Source organism: Lagopus muta, chromosome 5 (genome assembly GCF_023343835.1).
Source record: "Lagopus muta isolate bLagMut1 chromosome 5, bLagMut1 primary, whole genome shotgun sequence".
NCBI classification, from domain to species: domain Eukaryota; kingdom Metazoa; phylum Chordata; class Aves; order Galliformes; family Phasianidae; genus Lagopus; species Lagopus muta.
In genome coordinates, this window is record NC_064437.1 from 65,138,352 (window position 1) to 65,162,079 (window position 23,728).

A 23,728-nucleotide genomic window follows, 5' to 3' on the forward strand; every position below is an offset into this window, starting at 1 on the left:
TGGAGCAGAGCTCGTTTCAGAGAGCTGAGCCTGTCAGAGAGGCCATATGCTCAGGAGTGGAGAAGGAGCAGGAGCTGCAGATGGGCTGCCTCTCTCCATGGGCTCAGCCTGCTGCCCCACTGCCCCCAGGTGCTGGAGATGTGGTCCCAGCAGGCGCCTGAGCTCCACCCAGAGCAGCAGGAATGGATGGATGGCAAAGCAGACGTCCCACTCTTCGTGGCCAACACACAGCCTGGCGCAGAGCAGCCTGGTGCTGGTGGAGAGGAGCAGCATTCCACTTGTTTTCTCAGCAGTACCATAGTGCTATAGCAGGCCTTCTGCAGGCTGGCATGCAGGGAGCCATTAGCCTGGCACCAGTAAAGTTAGCAATTACCTCCTGTCTCTCATTTCTAGTCAATAATTAATAAAGGGGAAGGCAAACTAGCCCCAGAAGGGCTGAGCACTTGCTAAGACTGAGCTTTCACAACTTCTCCAGTTGTTCTTTCAACAAGCAGAGGGCAGCAGACGCGGCAAAGCATGCAGAGCTCCTCACTGCCTTTCTCCTCTCCACTGATCTCCACCTCACACCAACTGTCCCTTTTGGGAGAGGGCCCAGCTGAGTCAGTAAATCAGTGTTTCAATGTCTTGAATGATTTCACACGGCTCCTGGACACGCAGATGACCCTCTTGAGAAGTGCTTTCCCCCTCTGCTCCTGTTCAGCCTAAAGTTTGTCCACTCCCACACCTCAGGACATCCATGGCACAACACCCAATTCCTTCACTCCCAAATGGCGACCAGCAGAGCCACCCAGAAGGTCATCTCTTAAGACACAGCTATTTGAATCCCAGGCAATGGAAACTGGCAGCACTTTCATTAGGTGCTTTCTACTTCAAGTAAAAGTCACAATATTTACATAGAAGCTGCCAGTCTCATTATTTGAGACATTTTTCCTCCTCTGGATCCAGCAGAGATTCTCCTTCTGCTGAAGACAGAGCAAAGTCCAAAGGAGATGGTCATATCCCTTTTAATCTTCCTCATTTTTTTTCCAATTATGATAAATCAAAGTGAACCCAAACCTTTGCAGTGCCAAAGGAGAGCCTGGCATGCATTTTGAAAAAAGTTCTCTCCTAATGAGGAGCAGATAATAACATCTGCTTCAGTGAAAGAGCAAAATGAATCACGACACATTAAAAACTAAAAGAAGGAATGGCAGGCCGAGTCCTTCTTCAGGAATAATGCATCTTTCACCTGTAGAGCACTGTGACTGCTACATCAGGCTAGTCAGGCACAGATAGTAAAAAGCAATGAAAATTTACACAGAAGCCACTCCAAAAGCAAACTGCATGGGAGTGTGCACACAGCCAGTGCCCAAACCCCAGCACTGCACCCTCGCTGACTGCAGGCAGCCTTGTTGCCTCTCCATACAGCACAAGGAGAACACTCCCTTAGCAGCACAGAAGAAAATGGTTGTCCAGCCCTTTTCCATTCTTTTATGCAATAAGCAGCCTGCTAGCTTGCCACATCACCGCCTTTTAGGATCTTCATTGTATCATTTGGGTCAGAACAGTGCTTTGTCCTGGCTGGCCAAGCTGAGCATGCTATAGAATAGCTGAGGATAGAACAGTCGTTCTCAGTACCCAGGGAAGCACCAGGCTTTCTCACTTTGCTCCTGATTTACACCAGCAGCAGGACAGCATCACACCTTTACATCACAGGCAGAGCTTCTTACCAAATAGCCCTGATTTCAGGAAAGCTTAATCTGTTCTCAGGAGCCACCAACTTCTCTTTATGGCCACATCTCAAAAATAGCAACATTATCACCATCGTTGGCAGAGAATGAAGCGAGAACAAAAACTCACAGAAAGAGAGAAAGGCAGCCGTGGGGAAGGAGCACTTCTGTGCTGCATTGCATATTTGCTTTCCTAGGCACAATGGTGATCCACTCACCTGAGCTGGTACCTGGCAGCTCCTGACAGCCTCACAACTGAATATCTTTACAGCAGAAACAAAGGGCAACCGAGCCAGCTCACAAATAGTTTTTCTGCAATAAGAAAATCACTCACAGTTGCTACATACAAAGTGAGACTAATTTACTTTTCCTTAATTAATCATCTTCATTTCCTCCCTCTTTAGCCTTATTCAATGAGGTGTAAATTGCAGGGGCAGATGCATGTTCTGGGCTGAATTCCAAACTAAGTGTTCCTCAGAAAGCAAGGAGGCTCTTAGCAAAGAATTTCAGTGTTTCACTCTCATTAGATGCTCACATTCAACAGATTCTGAAGGCTTCAGCTCCATCCTTTTACTCGTGTTCTTTCAGACTGATAACAGCAGGCTTTGCACCTTGAGAGCAAAAACCAGAGCTCAGCAACAGGCAAATCAGTGCTCTGCCACTGTGGCAGTGCTGTCAGTGCCTGTGCAGCCCTGGGCTTTGTGCTGGGCTGCAGGTGGGCTTCTCCCCACCTCTTCTCCCTGCACGCAGCTTTGCTCCCCAGGGGAGCTCTGCTTATTTGAGGACTCCAAAACCAGAAGCACAGCAGGTCCTCAGAGAGGCGCTGGATTTGGTGCTTGTCCAAAACACCACTGTTCTGAAATGCATTTGGTGCCGCAGTGATTAACGCACTGCTGAGCCGCTCACGTGCTGCCAGGCTGATAAGTGAAGGCGTACATTAGGGAGAGGATTTTGTGGTTAAGTTTCAGGGATGCTCCATTCATTACATTCCTGACATGACCTGAAAGCTCAGTTTGGAGCTTTCTGTGTCTCCTGCGTTACAGGGATAGCTCACAGGACAAGGATAAAAGTATTTTTTTCTGTTCTCTGTATGTCAACAAGCCCTGGGCCCTTGTTTACAGTACTGAGCTATGGGCAAACACGCTCTAATTCTGGGACTACATTTGTGACCGTGATACCTCAGCATGCAGATTAGCAGCCTGCACATTTTCCACTCCGTTATTATGGCAGCATTCAATCACACAAACAAACTGTGCGCGTAACGATGTCGGCACGAGGCTAAAAGCGTGGCCATAAATGAACCTTCCCTCATGTGTAACAGCTTCATCCCTGACGTGGATTTCTAATCAGCAAATCTTGCATTGAGAGGAGTTCAAATACTTTTATTAACTGAAAAAAAAAAAAGACAACCTGTTCTGTAAAAGGCATAAAGTGGGGAGGAGGTTTGGAGTGCTGTGATTTAGGAGAGAACCGCCTCACCAGAAACAGCCTTATATTCAGCATTACAAAACAGAGTGCCATGGATCTGAATCAAACAGGCATTAATCCACGACTGAAGGGCCAGAGCTACTCAGTCAGCTCACAGATTGTAAATGTAGCTCTAGTTAATATAGTAAAAGTAAAGCATTTCTCTTTCAGCCATAACTCTGATGGTGAAACCTGTTACAAGCAGAGCTTTTTAGTAGCTCCCGTAGTGTAATTACTCATCGAACTGACAGAATAAAGATCCTTTTTATCCATCTTATATTTCATCTAAAAACGTTTAGGCTATTTGCAAGCAGCAGCCTCGCACACAATCTCAGGACATTGCAGATAACACCTGCAATAAATAAGCATGGGTAATTCAGGCTGGAGGTGAGGACAGCCTCTTCTGCTCGTGATATTCATCATCCACTATCCCTGTTTACAGGGGTTTTAATATGAATGAATCCATCCTTTACATGTAGCCCTGGCCCTGCAAACAGTGCTGTGCTCACAGTGAGTGCCAAGCAAACCCACACTGCCTCCAGGCAGCCCAGCACTGTTGCATGGACTTCACACTGACCCTTCTGTGATAGCATCATCCGGCTCGGTGAGCGTAAGAGCAATGAAAAATCAGGTGAGGTTGCCACTTCACATGAGCTGTATTTGCATTAAAAGGGCAATTTTAATTTACAGATATTCGGATTTTAACGTTAGTGGCTTGAATGGTTGGTGAGGTGAGCAGATGCACATGAATTTTGTGGGTATGTGTTATGATCATTATCATTTTTATTCAGTAATAGGCTGATGAACCTGAAGCTCTGGGATGTAAGCAGACCATGGCAGGCACTCAGCTAACGCTCCCTGCTCTTTATTCACTCTGTGGTACCACGTTGGTCAGTCAGTTCCTTCAGACAGCCAGCACAGGAACACAATCTGGTAGCAACAGCCTTCTATTAAAACCAAGCTACGTGTTTCCTGAGATAGCTGCAGTTCTTTCAGCACTTGCAGATCCACTCTCTGTGACTGTGCTTCTGTTCCATGCCCCATCACCCCTGAACAGAGTTTCAGAATTGCTCAGCTGACATGCACTACTAAAACTGTAACACATAGGCTTCCTATAGCTGCTCTCTAATGCTAGTTCGTGTGTTTTCTAACATCGTGTGTTTTAAGAGCTATGTGACTGTGCTGATGAGTTCTCCTCGCCATGGTTATGAGTTGGCTGCGGTAGTAGGGAATGGTATTCACACAACCTGAGTTATCCCTCACATAAAATGAAAGCATTTTCAGAATTGTTATGGTAAGGATATAATATTGTAGTGGAAATGCAGACCATAGAATCATAGAACCATAAAATGGCTCAGGTTGGAAGGGACCTCAAAGATCATGAAGCTCCAACCCCCTGCCACATACAGGACCACCAACCTCCACATTTCATAGCAGCCCAGGCTGCCCAGGGCCCCATCCAACCTGGCCTTGAACACCTCCAGGGATGGATGGGGCATCACAGCCTCTCTGGGCAGCTGTTCCAGCACCTCACCACTCTCATAGCAAAGAACTTCCCCCTGAAATCTATTGCTATTAGACCAGCTTCAACCAGTAAATAAGCAAACCATTCTGCAGGACAACCCAGGAGGGATTCTCATCATCTGATGGAGCCCAGTGCTTCACAGCCGCTCTCAGGCAGTCTTTTGCCCAACTGTGCTTCAGGCTTGAGAAGATTTTTCCTGCTCCATTCACAATGTGTCCATAGCTTTTACAAAACCTCATCGGATTAACAAAGTTTCCTGGTCTCTGGGATTAGAGCATAGGCTGATACATGGTAACTGCAGTGCAGCTCCCAGCCCCTCTGAGCAGCAGCCCTGAGAAGCCCTCCCACCCAGACCAACACTGCAGGGCGCCTTTCACCCGAGCTCCATTAGAGACATCTGCACCAGACAGCTGGAGAATCTAAAGAGATAATTACCTCAGCATGCATCACGGTGCATTTGTTATTAAGGTATTGATTAATTGTATTTAAAGTATACTGAATGACATTGAAAACTTCAGCGGCTGTGTTACCAGCAGAAACCAAAACAAGCTGTGAGCCAAGCCAACTCAGCCATACCTCTGTTTTTTACATGGCAGTGCATAGATAAGTCGCAGAAATCAAGAAAAAAAAGAAGAAATGTTGTTTTAATACTGTTCTTTTGTAATACTGTATTAGACTGGAATAAAAGCTATATTTCCTGAGTTGGAGCCCTCCTAAGGTTCCTTTGCAATGTGTGCACTCACAGAGCCTGTTGTTTGTCCTGCTGTGTGCAGCACGCAGAGCTGTGCCAGCTGGCAGCAGCACAGAGAGCTGCAGCACTGTCCCAGTGCAACCACAGGCTCTCCTTCCTGCTTGCTCTTGGCCCTGGCATTGTGGCATTGCCACTGTTACTTCGTATTCACCAGGCTCTCCTTGTCTCTACTGCACGTGGCCAAGAAGAGGAACGGGAGATGAGAGCTGCCCTTCCTGCTCCCTGCTCCCGACCCCACAGAACTGCCATTACCCAGAGCTATCCAGCAACAGCCTTTCCCTGACAGCCCTGAGGAGATGCTGGCAGCTCCTCTACCAGTGTTTCAGATCAATGCCCATCAGCTCCCTTTGTGCCACATCTCCCACAGCTCAACAGAGTGCAGCTCCTCAGCAGCTTTCCAAAAACACCTCTTACCCTAGGGTTAATTTATGGCAAAATCACCCTACCAGTGTTGGCAGCCTAGGAAGGTGGGAAGGGGACCCTGGGCTTTGACTCTGTGAGGGCAGTAACCAAGCATCTACCAATTGAGGCTTTCCAAACTATTCTGGTTTGTAAATTATTACTGCACCTGTGCTAAGCAAAGATCTATGAAAAAAAGCCCTGTTCAGGGAAACTCCTCCAGTACATTCCGAAAGGATTGTTTCATTGCTGAGATACAAAACTCATAGTTCAGATGCAGGTATTTAAGGCTTAATGTTTTAAAATGTTTGCATGTGGTTCTTTGAATAGAATGCCACCTTAATCTGCCACATTCATTAACCTGTTGCCAGTAACAGGCACCTCTACCTTTACCACCACTATATTCATCACCTTCTTAGGGTGAGTTCATTGAAACTCCTCCCTAGAAGACACAGCATCGTAGAATCACAGAACTGTTCAGACTGGAAAAGGCCTCTAAGATCCCCAAGTCGAACCCCAGCCCATCCCCACCGTGCCCACTGACCACATCCCTCATGTATTTCTTTGTCCAAACAAGAAGTCTACAACTCTATTCAAGCAAAGCCATCACAGGAATACAATTCTATCCAAACCAGGGAGAGGGTGAGGATCAGGAGAGAAAACAACTGTGTGGAAGACATTGGCAAAGCAAAAGAGGCAACCTTTGCTCAGGTGAGAAATTCCTGCCCATGCTGGGCAGCCCAGCCCAACCCCTATGGCCTCGATGTGACAAAGCCTGGCTGTTGGTGACAGCGCTGCCAGCACTGCGCTGTGCCCGTCCTGCAGCCATTGCTCCCACATGCCCCAGGGAACAGTGCACCAGAGCTGCTGCCACCAGTAACAACCACAGAACCAGCTTTCCTACCCTGCTTTATTTTCCCACCTTTCCTATGCTGTTGTATTCCCCCACCCTCTTTACCAAAGGTGCAGAAGGAAGAGCTGATTGTCAGTGCAGGGCCTGGGGAACCACCAGGAATCTCAAACATCCAAACCAAAGTGAAGGAGTCCTTCAGAGCTCCTCTGGAAATCGGCATAACATCATTACTAATTAAACTGTACTGTGACCTAAATAAATCATAAGATCATCCCTCACTTCAATACTACTTGTCACACATCAAGCTTGGCTGATGTTCTGTAGGGTCTGCATGCTCAGCTGGGCAGGGGCAGCCTTTCAGGTGTAAATAAATGATCCTGTCTGTGCAGAGTAAAACCAGCAAGCATTCAGCTCAAGCAGAATGAGTGCATACCCACAGCGATGTGTTCTGTCCTCCATCACAAGCAGAATACATGCACTGCAGCAGTGAAACAAGCAGGGCTGCCCCAGCCCTCAGCATGCACATCCATGTGCACAGGTGAGAAAACACTGCAGTTTCACTACCTGCCACCGTTGGCTCAAAACAAACATTTCATGTACAAAGGCAGTTCAGTTCCCTGCTCTCCTCAACGCTCATGATTTGCCTGCTGCACAGAGGCACTTTTAAATTCAATCCAGACCAGCAAAAAAATATAAGGCTAGTTCCTGAAATCAACAAGAGCAGCCATTCTCACAGCAATTTGCCATCAGGAGAGAAAGCAAGAAACAGCAGAAAATCATGAGGCAGACTGTTCTCATGAAATTTTCAGCTCAGGAGGTTCAGAGCAAGTGGATAACTGTGTGAGATTGGAGGGCCTGGTACAAGGAACAAACCAAAGCTTTGTGAAGGAGCTGGGGGCGGTGTGTCTGCAGAGCTGCTCCTTGCATGCTGGGTTCCAGGCTATGGACACCGCCAGGCACTGGGTCTGCTGGTTGCCACCACCACCAGGATGGGGCTGCCACAAGCCCTGCACCAGGGCTCATTCCCTTCTTGCACAGGATCATGCATTTTCTACTTCCTCTCTAGGTTATTACTGATAAAAGTATTTTAAATCATTGTGAAAGTCATTGATTTTCAGTCGTTGGATCCCAGGCTCTCATTTCTGGTCTTTTCTAGATATTATCTCTTACTAGCAAAAGCTTGTTCAAAAACTGCTCAAATGTGTAAATTTACTTTTTTTTTTCCCCACTTCAGAGTTGGTCATTGGTGCCCTTCAGTCCATCAGATGATCTGAGAAGCAAAGGAAAAACAGACCAAAGCCCTCCAGCTTCAGCAAGACTGGTTTGGTGCCACTCTGGTGCCAGGCTCCCCCTTCCCAGACCTGGGGCTGTCACAGGGAGATGAGCTCATGGCTCTGAGGAGCATTTCTGTCCTTTGTGGCCCCTCACTTGTTTGTGTGCATGGAAGAGAGGTCAGCAGCACCAACAGAATGAGTTTGGTCACAGGGAAGGGAATCTGTGCATGGGAACAGTCAAGTCTGCCTTGCCAGTGCCTTTGGTTGGGAGATTGTGGAGCGGTGTGTGCTGGGCTGCTCCGGGCTCCCTGCTGCAGTGCTGGTATTACACTGGGGATTCACCACAACCATCCTTCTGCTCAGTGCATGCACCAAACATCCCCCAGAGCTGTGCCACAGCCATCTGCTTCTGCAGTTGCTCAGAAGGAAGCAGACTGAGCACTGCACCATTCGGGCGGAGTGCAGAGCGTGGCACTGTGCTACAGCCAGAGCAGAATTCATGTGAACAAGCACTTCTGCCTTAACTTACTTACATCAGCCCAGGTCTGCTAAGAGCAATAGCTCATATTTAGAAATCTAAACGTAGCACACACCTCAGCTCCCAGTGGTGCTGGAAGCACACGGAGCAGAAGGCAGCGGGGATCAGCATTTCCCTTTTCCACTGCTGATAAACACGTTGCTTAACGCCCTCTCCACTGTGAAGTCAGACTTTAATGTGCCCGGCTCCTCCTAATTAAAGCAGCACTAGGTGTGCAAATACCTTGTCAGATCCTGATTACATTCCTACTAACTCCCAGCTTTCAGCACTCCTGTAAAAGATGAACAGAACATGAAAGAAAACATTGCCTTTATCCCAGCATGTGAAGAATTAATAAAATCAGGTGCAGCATCGTTCTGTATGGCTTGCTCTGCCTTGGATCCCCTTGAGATGAGGACTTGGCCTGCTTTGTGTCTATTCTGTGCCACGTTTCAGTAGCTCTAGGCAGCCTGGTCTGGTGGTTGACAGCCCTGTGCATAGTAGGGGGGGTTGGGTTGAAACTAGATGACTGTTGTGGTCCTTTTCAATCCAGGCCATTCTACGATTCTATTCCCTGGTTGCGTTCAGAACATTGGGATTTTGCTCTGCTGGCAGAAGCAAACTAAGCATCCTATGGGGCCTGGCTGTGTGCTGCTGCCCTCACTGCTCCCATGGGACCAGTGGAGGTGTGGGGGCACAGCAGCAATGCCAGCAGGGTGGGGATGTGCAATCAGCTCCCCCAGCCTCATCTGAGCCACCGCCTGGGCTGCTCCCTGACCTTCACACACTGCGGACACACAACGTAGAAAAATTCCAATTAGAAAGGATAATCTCCTGTCGGGAAGAGAACAGTAAGCACAGTGAATAATTTAAAAGCTTTGGGGATATAAAGATTTGCAATATTTCCCAACAAGCCAGAAGCTTTGATTAACCGTTAAAAATAGAAAGTGTGGACAGGATGAAGTTGTAAAGATCCCACCAAATATTCATTTTAGTGCAGCTCATATGCTGTGAAGTGTTTTCATTGCATAACATGACCTGCCTGTCTCATTTGCCATTTAACCTAGAGAAATCAGTTTTGGATAAACTCATTTGGAATTATTTTCCAAATTCAGGATGTAAGGCCACCAGTGCCACAGCATTTAAAGATATCACATATCACACATTAGCAATGGAAGTTGAGGGTGCATGGTGATGGGACAAGGGGTAATGGTTTTAAACTGAGACAGGGGAGGTTGAGGTTGGATATGAGGAGGAAGTTTTTCAGCCAGAGGGTGGTGAGGCACTGGCACAGGTTGCCCAAGGAGGCTGTGGATGCCCCATCCCTACAGGCATTCAAGGCCAGGCTGGATGTGGCTCTGGGCAGCCTGGGCTGCTGGTTGGTGACCTGCACACAGCAGGGGTTGGAGCTGGGTGAGCACTGTGCTCCTTTGCAACCCAGGCCATTCTAGGATTCTATGGTAAGTTTGCCAACAATGAAGACCACTTCTTGTGGACTTGGCCTCACAGGTTTCCTCAGTGGCACTGAATTTCCCTCTGAGCAGAGGCAGCTCAGCACAACGGGCAGTGGAGATGCTCCAGAGCCACCAGCAGTACAACAGCTGAGTGCTGAGCAGCAGCTGGGACCCTACGTGTAAAACAGGCCCAAGCAAAATCACAGCCTTTTAAAGGATCTATTGCATTGTTAACCACATCAGAACAAATTATCAACCACTGCATCAAACCTCCTGCCTTTGGTTCTGCAGGGTTTTTCAGAGCAAAAATAACCTCACAAGCACAGCTGCGTTTATAATTTTATTAAATTTATAATTTGCACAATTCTTCAATGACGGGTTCTTGTCATCACCTTCTGCTAAATACAAATACTTTGTGGAGAGCAAGGAGCTTCCCTGTGCTGCATGTGCTGGGGCTGTGGGATCCCATGCAATCAGCAGCTGCATGGCACAGGGAGCGTGCAAAAGGACAAGGATGGCTGTATAGGTGTGCACAAGCCAGCAGTGGCCATGCTAAGCCTGGCTCACTGGGGATGTGCTAACAGACAGCCAGGCTGCCCAGGTAAGCAAAGCCCAACGCACACTGCCATCTCACAGTGGAAGTACACAGAGCACACCTGAGTGGGACCTCACAGCTCTTCCAACACGGGGAACGGTGCTATGGGCTCAGCATTGCTGCTTTCACAGTTTTCCACCCCCAGCACACATTTTTTCATTAGTGGTGGCCAGATTCCAGCTCCCAAGGACGTGCAGTTTTGCAATAATTGGATATGTGATTCTGGAAGTGATAGGATGTAAAATTTACAGGCCTCGCCTAAACACATACACACCTAGATTGTGCTATCTGCTTGGGCTCAATCAAAGGAGATAATGCTGCTATTCACTGTGAAAATTGTGAGTGTTATCTTACTCCAGCATGTAGTTTCGTTGCAACGCCACACTTTGCAGTGCTAAAGAGATGGAAAAGCTCAGCAGAGCTGAACCTCCACGTAAGATGATGAAATGGTGTCTTTCTGCCGGAGCCCCAGCAGGCACAGGCCTTCTCTCCCCGTTGGACCTTTCTTCCCTTTCTCAGTGCTGGATCTTCTCTGACCAACTGCTGAGGGGGGCAAAAGGTTCTGGTTGCAACATTCAGGACACACTCTTAATAGCTGCAAAGTCTTACATGTCACTAATCTTTGTGCACTCCAACAGATATATTCCATATCAGCGTGCATCCCAGGACATCTCCGGTATCACCACAGTGTGGTGGTGCTGCCTGGTGCTGTGCAGAACACAGCACTGAGTCCTTGAATCATAGAATCCTAGAATGGCATGGGTTGCAAAGGAGCACAATGCTCATCAGTCCCAACCCCCTGCTGTGTGCAGGTCACCAACCAGCAGCCCAGGCTGCCCAGAGCCACATCCAGCCTGGCCTTGAATGCCTGCAGGGATGGGGCATCCACAGCCTCCTTGGGCAACCTGTGCCAGTGCCTCACCACCCTCTGGCTGAAAAACTTCCTCCTCATACCCAACCTCAACCTCTCCTGTCTCAGTTTAAAACCATCCCCTTGTCCCATCACCATCCACCCTTATAAACAACCATTGCCCCTCCTATTTATACACTCCCTTCAAATATTGGAAAGCACTCTGCTCCCCCAACAGAGCTCCCCTGCAAACTGCCATAGAGGACCAAAGCCTATCTGCTTAGAATCCAAAATTTCCACTCACACATTTCAAGTCATTAAGGACCAGGAAGGTTTTTAAATCCCCCCTCTTTCCCAGGAATTGCCTTTCCCTGCACAGCAGCAGACAGGATCTTCTGGGCCACGTTCTGTACGCAGAAGTCTCATTGACTGCAAGCAGCCAGACTGTGCTTAGGTGCAGAACACACCTTAAAGAAACCAGCTATTGTGCAGCTCTCCAGCCCCCATATGTGTGCTCATTTCCCTGTCTGTGATCCGAGCAATTGCTGAGTAAATGGGAGCACAGCTGCAGATGGCCTTTTGGGCAGCATGAGATCTGATGCTGCCACCAGGGCAGGGCTGGAGGAACGCGTGCAGGGCTGTTCTCAGCACACTGCTCAGCAAAGCTGCTAACACAGCCTGTTTTCTGCTCAAGCGAGCAAAATATCCTCACAGGAGAAGTTTGTTAGCTTGAAAACAGCAAATTTTTATGCATGATGTAATTCACTTGAAGCTTCGCTGCGCCGATATTGTGTGACCTCTTGATCTTTTTGCAAGTAAACTAACGGTCCTGAGGAAGCTGGAAAGTGCTGCACTCTCAAAGGAGGGGGACAGGGCTTCCCAAAGATCTGAGGAGTTAAAGCCTTGTTTTTTCATTTTCCTGGATGCAGGACTGGAAAACACAGGTAATATCATGTATTTCCTATGTCCATCCTATGTATGTTTATACAGTGGATGGAAAAATATATACATATTTATACACAGAAGAAGTGCCATCTCTGCAAATGCCACATATCACAGCAGAGCTCACCAGCTCCCAGGGCTGACCTTATCACCACCAAGGATGCTCTTCCTGCATAACATACACGACAGCTGAGGATGTTTAGAGATCCACAAGGGAGCCTCGTCTTGGTGGATAAGCTTTGAAAAGTCATTAGGGTAAGTTGTAATGATGGAGCTATTTTGAACCCAAAAGCACATGAGTAGTGTGGCCACTAAACGACTGTCAGTGGGGTGATAGAGAGCACGGCAGGTGTCTGAGATGGAGTAACTGCAGCAGTGCAGGCTGAACGATGGCAGGAATTGGACATAATATGTTGGATAAGCCTCAAATGGCAAATCTCAACCATTCTGCAAGGTAGGAGATTCTTCAGAACTTTGTTCAGCTATTAATCAAGGCATGAGGGGGGATTTTTCAGCCTCCACATCCACTTCCAGAAGCCATCCAACATCTCTTTTTTCCACAGAGATGACAGCGATGATCTCTCCTCTTCCCATGGCGGCTCCATGAAGAGCAGCAGCTGTGCAGAGAGCTTCACACACCTCGTGGGGCTGAGCTCACAGTGCCCACTCCTTGGGCATCCTTCTCATCCATCTCCACCGGCTGCCAACATTTGTTTGGAGAGTGCAAACATTTTCCCCCAAGTCAAAATAAGGGAATGGTTGTCAGTCAAGCTGTTTGAAAGCCAGGGATATCCATGTTGTGTGATGAACTTCAGAAAACAGTGGCATTCCTGAATGATATCATAACTTAATTACCTAAAAGGTAAATTGGAGAATGAGATGGTGCCTCCTGAGCAGCATCCTCCTTCACCCTGCCATCCTGCAGCTCCACTGGGAGCAGAACAGGGTGAGATCCCCGACCGCTTGGGATTTGGGCACTGCTGTGATGTTTCATTCATGCTCCCAAAGCACAGATGTGCATGCAGCCAGGCAGCTGAGCAGACTTTTGCTCATCAAGTGTTGAACCTATGAACTGCTCTGCTTTTCTATCCCCATTCTAGATGGCATGAAACTGAATGAACCAGCACAACTGGTGAGCTTAAAACACTAAAAACTTCCTAGTTTTCGTTTATCTCCTCTGTGAACATCCCTGCTGCCCAATCCTTTGCACTCAGCAAGGCAGCAGCTCCAAGCAATGGGTTCTTCCTGTTAATTCCACCAAGCAGAGGCAAATCTGGAGGGCAATCCCCATCCAGTCCCACCCTCCCCAAGGGTTTCCACAGCAGCACGTCTCCACTGCCTCGCTCGGATGCATTATTGCACTCAGCAGAACAGAACACCGCTGCACTGCACTGACGATCTCATGTCGCAGCAACGGCACTTTTACAGTCAGCAGCCCAGGATAATTTCAGAAATCACAAAGGACCCCGTTGTGATACCCATGAAGCGTAAGGAAGCTCGAAGTGGAGCTGGGAAGCTGCAAAATGTTCCTATTTTTACTGTTCACATTGTTCTCACCCCGTTCTGGCACTTACAATTGCTGACAAAGGCAGAAGGCAGCGGCTGCACCCAGCCAGCTCCAGGCTTATCTGGCACCTCGTCCTTATCAGCTCTTCTTCTACTTGCACCTTTCAGTTCGTTCCAAATACGAGAGTGAATGGAAATGAATTTGAAAATAAATGTGTTTTTGTCCAGTCAGAACTAGAAGCTAAGTGAAATGTAATTCTGGTTGTGTCTGCAAGACGGAGCTTCGTGATTTGACAGGGTGTTGGGAAAGCTCCCCATTCACCCGGGCCCAAACCCCAACCAGGGGCATCACTCCCTGCCGCCTTTAGATTGATGCAGGCAAGCAGGGCAAAGCTCACAGCGTAAAAAGGGAACCGTTGGGCTCAGATAGACACAGAGCTGCTCACACTGCTGTGCCCTGAGCCCAACCATTGCACTGACAATTCCAGCCAAGGGGCTTCAGCTTCCCAGACAGAAACCGTGGCTCAGAAGGTGGATTTGGGTTTTGTAGTGAAAATACAACTAACAAAACCTCCGTTCATATCGGTAGTACAGTCTGTCACTCTTCCTGATAAAACTCAGTCATTATTAAGAAAAAAAAAAACAACAAAACCAACAAAACTCTTCTAACTTGAAGACAAACACAACCACTCCCCCACACTTTTAGGAGGGAGAACAAAACTGATCCCTGGTGTTTACATACCCAAAATAAACTAAATTACACAGAAGAAAAAAAAAACAACAACCAACAGTGGTGAATTCCTGCTGTCAGAATGAAAACAGCAATATCCCACTGGTTTGTTGTGAGTGGGGATATCCTACAGTTAGTTCCAGTGCAACAAACCATAGAAGGAATCACACCTATCCTTGAGAAATTGGTGTGAAACCAGAAGACGTGACAGAGACAGCAAGTGGAAAGAGGAATTTCCCTCCTCTTGCAGCCATTTGCCATCTCCTCCATCACGACCCAGTGTGCACAGAGCTTGAAAAGTCAGGTGAGGCACTGGAGTGCTTGTAACCACTTTCTCCTTACAGTCATTTAAGATTATAAGCAGTGCTGCAGGTGCTAAACCTGCAGTACTAAAAATTACCACAACAAATGCATGCCCAGCTCTGAAATTCTGCAGTTAATTTAAACCATAGCTTTCTGGAAATTGGATGCCTTGTCCTAATGAGTGCATATTGACCAGGTTGTGGAGATGGTTATCGATATTCCGTATGAATTTTACATGCAAGTAAACTGGAATTATTATTACATGCACTCTGCAGGAACAGCATTAGTGAGGACTGGTTTAATGGATTACTGAGTTCAGAAGTCAGAGAAACAAAATGAAGCAAAGAGAAACAAGGAAAAGCTGGATGGTCCAATACACACGTATTTAATATGTTCATTTGAAGTCATTTTCAATCAGAACTCATCCCTGTTTGGTTTCGAACTTTCCTTTAAGCTTCAAATCTGGGCATGCTGGCACTCACTTGGATGTCCAGGGTGACATAACAACGGTTTGCACAAGGAGGCTGTGGATGCCCCATCCCTGCAGGCATCCAAGGCCAGGCTGGATGTGGCTCTGGGCAGCCTGGGCTGCTGGTTGGTGACCTGCACACAGCAGGGGGTTGGAGCTGGGTGAGCATTGTGCTCCTTGGCAACCCAAGCCATGCTGTGATTCTCTCTGGAGGAAAACAGTACAACTCTTCAGTGTGTGAGATGTCCCCAAGCTGCTGCCTCTTCCATTTCCCACCCCTTTCATTTCTATTCTTCATTAAAAACATTGATAGTTTTCCAGATAAAAAAAGAGAGGAGTGGCTTTTTGCCTTAAGGCTGTACTCAAGTGGGAAACATAACAAAGTAGAATACTTTCTGAATTCTAGACGTACCACGTGGTCAGCTGTATTTACACTACTTCAAACCACATCCATTTTCTGCTTCTGAACCTTCCATGGCCACAATTTGTTGCAATAGTCTGATTTTACTGTATTATGCCAATATCACCCTGGTAGGGATTTCAATCCTCTTACAAAGAAAGTGCAAAAAATACATTAATTAGCGTAAGGAAATATAAACTCTCAATGCCTCTGGTATGTGCTACTTCTCTGTGGTGCTTTCTTTTTTTCTTCCTTTCAGAAATAAACATGCTCTGAACAGCTTGTAACACAAAGCACACTGTGCAGGACATGGAGATGCACCAGGGAGTGGGGCCTGCAGCAGCTGCTCAGTGCAAACACGGCTGCCATACCCTAATGACAGTGTGCACAGTCACAGCACACACACAGCCCCATCTCCTTTCCCAACTTATCAGGTATGCACTGGGAAGGGAGGATGTGGGAAAACCTCAGTGCTTCTCTTCACACGCATGGAAGCGTTGGGTGCTTCCCAAACTCCTTGAATTTGAAAGGAAAAAAGTTATTTCTAAGGGGAAAAGGGAGAAAGAGGGAAAAGGGAGAAAAAAATGGAAAAGGGGTAGGGAAGAAGAGAAGAAGGGAAAAAGAAAGAGAGGAAGAGCAAAAGAAAAGAAGGGAAAAAGAAAGAGAGGAAGGGAAGAGAGAAGGAAAAAAAAGATCCCTCCTCCAGTAAAGATGTTTGTGTCTGGGAATGCTGGGATGCTCCCGGAGCTCCTGGACCACGCAGTCACTGCTCTGCTCCGTGCTGTAGTGCTGGTGGTTTCTAAAGCTGTATTTCAACAAAAGAGAGAACACTTCTATCAGCTCAGAGAAGAGAAGCCTGAAGTGAAATAAATATCTCTTCTGTATCAAAGCGATTCACAATCCATTTGATAAATCTTATAATAACTGCAGAGATTTTCTGCATTTGAACAACCCCATGACGAGCAGAAAGAATCATCTGAATGCATCTGAACAATTCTGTTTATTTTGTATTCAGCACTGCACAGTGCCAGCCAGCATCGCTTTTCCATTAGTCTTTAAAAATAGTATTAAAGACATTTCAGGCTATTTAAATTATGCCTATTTTCATTTAAAGTAGTCACCAGATAACAAGTTCTGTACCATCATCACGCTGTAGTGTGTGACTGCTGGAAATGCACTTCAAACAAAACAAATTAAGGAAGATGGAAGTTGCTGCAGCAGAGCTAGGACATATTTTTAGGCAAAAATAAACAGAGAGCAGCGTCGAGGTAGCAGAATTATAATAAAGCAGCTCATTCTTATGGTGGAGAAGGAATGGTACGAGTGGAATTACCCGTTTCACTCTTTTGTTTTTATTTATAAAACAGTGCACCAAAATGGCAGTTTGCTTGCTTAACGGGACAAGGACTAATTGCTGTTCCTGAGGGCCGTGCTGTGTAGCAGCAGGAGGAGCAGCACTCCCATGGCACCACTGGCACCGGCACTCCCAGCGAAACCAGGAGAACTTTTGCCCTCTGAGGAATCACAGCAGTGGGCAGAATGGTTTGAGTTGGAAGGGACCTCCAAAGGCCACCTGGTGCCACCCCCTGCAATGCACAGGGACCCCCACAGCTCCATCAGTGCTCAGAGCCCATCCCCTGCCCTGGGCTGTCTGCAGAGACCACCCCCACCTCTCTGGGCAGCCCATGCAGTGCCTCACTGCCCCCACTGTATCACATTTCTTCCTTATATCCACACCGTTATCTACAGGAAGAAGAAGCAAAGTGCTTGCGCACAGTCAGACCCAATACAACAAAAAGAATTCACAACTTCTCTCTAAATTAAGGCTGGATCCTCCCCCTCTCACAGCAGGGGGCACCAAGCCTCACTCTGCATCTTCCATGTGCAACTTCAATTTGCAATTCCTGCTTAGCTAAAAACGTCTTCTAAAACCAGAGAGCTTTTGGTCTTTTTGTTGATAAACTTCCATAGGAACAAATACATCTTCTGAAATACGAGGCATTCAAGGCCAGGCTGGATGTGGCTCTGGGCAGCCTGGGCTGCTGGTTGGTGACCTGCACACAGCAGGGGGTTGGAACTGGATGAGGACTGTGGGCCTTTGCAACCCAGGCTATTCTATGATCCTATGATCCTATGAATCTAAAAGCCTAGGAGGTTTTCTCAGCCTCGGTAGTTTGCATATATTTTTACTCTCTAAAAGTTCCTGGCTCTGACTAAGTGTAGGAAAATAATGTAGTGTGCCCATTTGATACTGAAGCCGTGCAACAAATCACACACATTTAATTCAGGAGTGCTGTGAAAAAGAAAAAGTAACTGAGTAATCAAGAATGTATTCAATGTTCCCCAAAGCAATACAGAAAACAAGCTGATGTGAAATACAAAACAATCCTCTACAAATATAACTAAAGGGCAACAGAAAGGTGTGCTGTAAAAACACAATTGGCATTAAGCAAACAACAAACTGACAAACCAGAGAAAGAATGTGCCTGGGAGTTGTGCTCAGTTACAGCTGATGTGTCCTCATAATAAAATGAGATTTGATGGAAACCCACAGAAAATAACAGACAAGGATTTCAGAAGTATAGCAGCATAACAGGCCTAAGGATAAGAGCCAGAACATTGCCGTGGGCTGAAGAAAAAGATAAAGCTTTTTAAGACTTGAAATCAAACAAAAACTCAAGAATTATACCAAGGCATCTTCTATCACGTTTACATAATGGCAGGACAGACAGGAAAAGCAAAACAATTCAATTCTTTGGACTTGTTTTCCCTTAGCATTTAAAACTGACAGAAGTGCTGGAGAAGCCCAGTGTGCAGCCAAAGGAGAGCACCCCGTGTTTGTTTGATTCAAACCTGTAGGGGAATACTTGTTTAACTGTGTCCGATTCCTTTAATGCACCCAAAAACACAGTGGTTTCAAACAATAACAAAGAATTGCCAGGCAATTAAAATAGTCTCTCCTCACAGCTCCAGGACAAAAGCTTCCAAATGTGCTCAGAGCAGCGCTCTGCTCTCTCACAGACTCATAACCAAAGCAGTGGCAAAGAGGGACTTTCCCCACTTTGTAATCAGCAGTTTCCTCTACTTGATCATAGAGCCACAGCATGCATGGGTTGCAAAGGAGCACAGTGCTCACCCAGCTCCAACCCCCTGCTGTGTGCAGGTCACCAACCAGCAGCCCAGGCTGCCCAGAGCCACATCCAGCCTGGCCTTGAATGCCTGCAGGGATGGGGCATCCACAGCCTTCTTGGGCAACCTGTGCCAGTGCCTCACCACCCTCTGGGGGAAGAACTTCCTCCTCATGTCCAACCTCAACCTCCCCTGTCTCAGTTTAAAACCATTCCCCTTGTCCTATCACCATCCACTCTTGTGGACAGTCATTCCCCTTCCTGTTTACAGGCTCCCTTCAAGCACTGGAAGGCCACAATGAGAATTGATCTCATTTATCTGTCAGATGCTCCAAGTGCTGATGATGTCCTTGCTGGCTCAAGTTTCCTTGCATCACCTGTAAAAACCAGAAGACTGATATTTTGCCTCATGCAAAGTGGGATATAAATCATGGTGGTTTTTTAAAAACATAAATGACTGCATCCTTTACTCATAAGATAAAACTCACCTGGATTCAAACTTCAACACAAGTACCTTATGCTCATGTTCAGGTCTCTTCCTAAATGAAAGAGCCTCACGCTTCCAGCCCATAAATAGCTGAAGATACCATGTAATCCCACAGCTACATTAACATTTCTGTGCTACATGTAACTGCGGTATTTATGCAAACAAGGAAAGATGTACCAAGAGTACTAAAATTCATAGGTGAGAACTGTTGGAATTCTACTCCATTCAGCAACAACAAAGATGATAATGCAATGCCAAGGGCATAATTTCAATTACGATATAGCAAAATGAAAATGAAAAAAAAAACCCACACAAAACAAGAGTGTTGACACACTGATTTATGCACTGACTACAATAAGGAAATGTCTTTGTCTTCCAGGGCAGGTTTAGCATTCAAATGCTAACCTGCTAACCATATCACTGGGAAGAAATTCAATAGATAAATTGAATCTGAAATAGCATTGACATTGACACACAGAGCAGGAAATGTGAAGTCAGTGCTTACTAAGCTGCCAGCTCACCATGTAACTCTCAGGTTCATGGGAACACAAAGCAACGCCTGGGCTCACAGTGTGCTGTGAAGTCAGCAGCAGCCATGCCTTGGCCAAAGCCAGCAGTGGGCCGTGTTCTTTTGCAGCCTGGGTGGAGATTGTACCACACTACATGGTGAAAGTCCCTGCATTTGCTGGGAATAGGCTCAGTGTGGTGCAGGAAATCTCTTAACTTGTCGGCACGTCTCCTGCATGGCTCCTCGCAGAGCGCCACAGCGATTATGCGTAGGTTGGAATTCAAAGTTATGAAAGAAATCACTTATTACTGATCATTAATAAGAAAGAACGTGCCCATAACATCCTTGGGGTCTGAGTGGTAGCACTGCTCTGCTCTTGCCTGCACGCTCAACACGTGCCCATCTCATGTATTGCAATGACTGGCTAAGGAGGACTGCAAAGGAAGGAAAAGCTGCAGGAGCTTCTCACCCATCAGATGCAGTCTGAGCATCCCATAAGGTCAGCAGCTTACAGCACTATAACTGAATGAAACACCAACATGTCATTGTAATTCTTAGTTCAGCTCATGGTGACATGCATGAGAAGTTTTAAACTCTGTGCAACGACAGTGAAATGGATTTCACAAACCGTAGTTTGGTATTTGTGTCTGCAGTTCTTTTTCTTCCAAAAAATCATCTTCTAAAAGGAAAGCCTTTTAATTTCTCAGACTTTCAAGGTTTATGTCTACAAAATTCTGTAAAGCCTTGAAAGGCAGCAGCTCAAATCTGCTCACAGAAAGGAAAATTCACTGTGAAGACAAATAGAAAAGGTCAGGAACAAGAGAACATCCAGAGAGCAGGTAGGGAAATGTCGTGATAGGAGGCTTCACTGGAACTAACGCTTCATTCTCAATTTGTGCCAATGGAACTGTGTTGAATTCAATGTTTGGAAGTGTTGTTCAGTATTATTAGTAAGTTGTCAACATTGTAGACTCCTCAGAAGCATGATGAACTCGCAATCAAGTGTGTCTTAGGGGGCTGCCAATTTGGGGGAGGTTGTTGTTTTTAAATACCACGGAAATGCAGGTTTTGCTTCTGCCCCATCCCACACCAGTGTTCCAAATGCGTTCTAACATTACCTCCCTGTCAATTAAATAATGGTTCCTTTACCAAAGAGCCCTTTTTGCTGGCTTCCAGCTGCACCTCCAGTACGACGGGGAAGAGCACAGCAAAAAGAAGACAAATCCTCCAAAACAAAGGGAAAAGGGGCAGCAGCTGGATGCAGCGGGGCCTGCCCACGAGATGTGATTCACCCCAAGGAGCACCATCCCTCAGGATGCTCAGGGACGCACCGCCGGGAAATGGCTGCCACTGCTTCAAAGCTCCGCGCCTCTCCCCTGGGAAACACCATCCTATCATCACTCCTCAAGCAGAACAGGATCTGGTGCCCCATGGCTGCTGCTGCTTCCCGGAGTGAACATTTGGGTTCATAGAGCCATAGAATGGCCTGGGTGGAAAAGGACCACAAGGATCATCTAGTTTCAACCCCCCTGCTATGCGTGGGGCCACCAACCACCAGATCAGGCTGCCCAGAGGATGAGGGGAGATGGCTTCATGTTGCAGAGGTTGGGTATCACAGCAATGTCTGCTCCAGAGAGCGGCCAGGCGCTGGCACAGCTGCCCAGGGGTGGGCAGTCCCCATCCATGGAGGTGTTCAAAGCTGCAGGGATGTGGCACTGAGGACATGGGCAGTGGGACTGCAGGATGGGTGGGGGTCTCATAGGGCTTTTCCAGCCTTAGCCACTCTGCATGACTGTGATTACCCACACAGCATGGACCACCCAACAGCTGGGGGAGCTCTACAGAGCACAGGCAGCTGCAAGAATCATCCTCTGGAAGGGGAGCACAGAGCATCCTCTGCCTTTCTGAGGCAATACCAAGTAAAGGCACTTGCTGGTACTAAAATCAGAGATGTTATCTTCATAGTTATACTCCTAGGAGAGGCACAATATGCAATACTTGGCACAGCCACCGTGACCCAGAAAACAGAACATAAACCACAGCATCAAAAATCAGCACACGAAAGCTGTGGCTCAGCGGGCAGGTACATGGCAAATCCACTTCTCAGAGCAAGGCCAAAACAAATCTAGTCCTTTCCCACAACACAATACATTATGCTGACAAGATGGCTGAAAACACCATAAATAAAATCACTTTTATCATCTCATATCAGCCTCCAGCGGATGATGTTGTTTGTCTCAGGAATGCCTCCCCCAGCATCCAAGACAATTCAGCAGTGAAACGGACCTCGGCTGCTCATAGCTGACTGCAGCACAGAGAGACTCAGTCAGCCTAGGGAACCCACAGGGCCGTGTGCTCCCAGAGCTGCAGCTCTGCCCTGCCCCACTGCAGAGCCCCACGCCATAAATAACCTCTGACAACAGCACAACAGATGTTATTCCTTAACGCGTGCAGCCCTCCATTCTGGAAGATGGATAAAGCTAAATCACCGTGTTTATCCTTCCAACAGAAATAGCTCGTTTTCTAACTCTGGAAATTTGAATATTCATCATCATTGTTTGCATAAGGGGTTATCCTGAGCTGCATTCTAATTTATAAAATAAAATTTAAACTTCTGCTAAATTGCAGACTCGAATAGATACTTTGCTTTTAATTACTTTCAAAACTGTTGAATATCTGACAATAAGGGATCCGTTCTTCAGCTGTGTGATACATTTATTTACTCCGCTGTGCTTTTGGAGCTGGCTGAATGTTTATAATTAGGTTGTGTAACCATGCGAACCTTCAGCTGGTGTTTGCTGTTTTTAAAGCAGTTTTGTTCTGCATTTTGAAAGAAGGAAAAGCTACAGCGCACCATGAAAATTATGCAGTAGTCTTTAATCTATACTTGCAGGGCAGAAAAAAAGCCTACTTGAAAATTACAGTTGTGGTATTTTACATGCTGCTGAGGTGCACAGCAGGATGATGTTTCCTGGCATAAGGGAAAGGCACCGATAACATTTATCCACACAGAAAGCAGTTGCTGGAGACGCCCTGCCCCAGCCCCATGTCCCCTTCACAGGTGCTGCATCGAGATGAGAAGTTCTGCCCTCAAACACCAAGAGCAGCAGGCACTGGGTGGCTGCTCACACTCCACCAGCAATGGGAACCTCCAATGAGTTTGCCCAGAGAGCTGTGGGTGCCCCATCCCTGGCAGTGTCCAGGCTGGGACCTAGGCTGCCTGAGCTGTGGAGATTCCATCCCACAGCAGGAACTGGGTGAGCTTTAAGGTCCCGTCCAACTTAAGCCATTCTGTGATTCTACAGAGGTGATGTGCATCTAGTGGGCATAGAACATGGCAATACGTTTGGTTAAGTAATGACATTTTGCCACTGTTCTTCAAAAAGCAGGCACTTTCAGGGCTTCTGGAAGCGCTGCAGGAGCCAGCAGACATGCAACCATCCTGCAGGGGACACTGAGGAGGATGGGAGTCACCCCGATGGAGTCTTTCCAGCTCTTCCCCAAGGCAAGCACAGCTGCAGTGCCTGGCCGTGTTACACAGATAGTCCCCCAATTCCTGCCCACTGAGGTACCAGTGGGGACAGCCCATCCCAGCACTCCCATTCCTGCTGCACCCAAGGGTACAGGACCAGCCATCATCCTTCTGTTCAACTGGATCACTGATCATCCAGAATTAAGGAGTTTTTCTCTTGTTTCACAAGAACTTGATTTTTTAAGCCATTTGCAGCAGGTTTTTGAAGTAAACAGCAAAAGAGATGAACATTTGGTGTCCATGTAACCATCTGCTAAGTCACGTTTGATTTCAAGTTCTCCCTCATGTCATTTACAGTCTCCACCCCTTTGTGACTGAGTTTTCTCCAC

General features: G+C 47.0%; 1 protein-coding gene across 1 annotated transcript in view; it reads left to right on the forward strand.

The window, feature by feature from the left end:
- LOC125692881 (uncharacterized) overlaps positions 1 to 21,582 on the forward strand; it is a 209,582-nt gene extending 188,000 nt beyond the window's left edge. Inside the window, exon 12 of the transcript XR_007376911.1 lies at positions 21,472 to 21,582. The gene's annotated coding sequence lies outside the window, so the exon portion shown is untranslated. The remainder of the gene's footprint in view (positions 1 to 21,471) is intronic.
- The last annotated feature ends 2,146 nt before the right edge of the window (positions 21,583 to 23,728 follow it).